Below are 1,617 nucleotides of genomic sequence, written 5' to 3'. Positions count from 1 at the left end.
ACTTTTCAGATCAATAGACTTTATCTCTACCTGGGGGTGCAGCCCCAAAGGGCTGGTATACGGTCAACGGACCGGTTTGTATCTATCACCTATTTTTCCTCCTCAACCTCCTTCTACCAGAGTTCATCAATTCAGCAGAAATCAAAGACCAAATTTTCTTTCTGGAAAGATCTGTGTGAAGGTCCGTGGCCTGTTTCTGGCCATTGTAAGGATGCGCGTTTCCAATCAATGAAACTCGAAGCAAGAATGATCTTTTGTTATTCCCAAACAATATGGCGTAAACGCCGAATACGTGGTTACCTGCAGCCGGAGCCGACATCTATGTGGTCCTGTTTGAGAAATCTCGTGCTCAGAGGCCACACACTTTTTCCCTAGTGAAAGGTAACTGGTAGTCACTGGTACTCGTCGTTCGGGTGGGGTGGGGTGGAGTGGGACAAGGAGTCTTTGTGATCACGAGACGGGGAACCAAGATGAACATGACACGGTTGGACACAATCGACACCGCTCGTGGTTCCTTTTTTATTTTCAATTTTATTTATTTATTTATTTATATATTTATTTATTTTTGTGGAGGTGGAAGGTCTGGACTTCAAGAAGCCTCGCCGCAGATAAACGTCTCAAACCGGAAACTCATTTAATCCATCTATATGAATAAGGGTGTAACGAGATAAGAGACGGAACTGTAGTGCTACTCCTATGATCCAGATCCACACAGCATTTATTCATTTATTTTCTAAGAACAAATCTCACAAAAAAAAAAAAAAAATGCAACTTGAATGTGTTTCTCCTTTCTTATAGCACCCTTAAATGTTTCAGTTACTTTATAGCTTTATGTCCTGGGCTTGATATTAAGCCAAATAGATAAATAAAAGAATTAATGGATAGATAAATATATAAATAAATGAATATGTATACATATATATATATATATATATACATACATATATATATATACGTATATATATACATATATATAATAAACAAACAAGTTAATGAATAATGAATGCATATAGAAAAAAAATGAATTGATAAATTTAAAAAATTAGAAATTAATAAATAAAACAATAGATAAACAAATAAATAAACGAATAAAAGATAATTAGTAAATAAATTAAAACAAATAATGAACGAATATTTGAGTAAAATTACTTTGTCCTGGGCGTGCTATTATCCTAAATGAATAAATGAATAGATAAATGAACAAATAAGTATATGAATAATTAAGTAAATAAGTGGATAAATGAATAAGTAAATAAATAGATGAATAAATAAATAAATTCATCAATAAATAAATTAATGAATTAGATAAATGAATAATGTATACATAGGTACATTAATAAATTAAAAGATAGATAAATGAATAAATAAATAAACAAAGATGAACAAATAAATGAATGAGGTCTGTGGCTGGGCATCCATCATCCATTTGAGGTCTTGTATAGCGTTCCTTCCTCGACTTACAAACTCCCTGATAATAACGTTCTTTGACCGCTCGTTAAGGTACAATACCATTCTGTGACCGTTCATTAACCACTTGGCAAAAGCCAAAGTCCTTACTCTTCTCAATTCGGTGACGCTCAACATGGCACAACAGAACTCAACACTAACAATATACCC

The sequence above is a fragment of the Oratosquilla oratoria genome, chromosome 19, assembly GCF_046742065.1.
Source record: "Oratosquilla oratoria isolate Oo_2021 chromosome 19, ASM4674206v1, whole genome shotgun sequence".
Taxonomy (NCBI): domain Eukaryota; kingdom Metazoa; phylum Arthropoda; class Malacostraca; order Stomatopoda; family Squillidae; genus Oratosquilla; species Oratosquilla oratoria.
The sequence above is the reverse complement of the archived record's forward strand: the minus strand, read 5'-3'. Positions refer to the sequence as shown.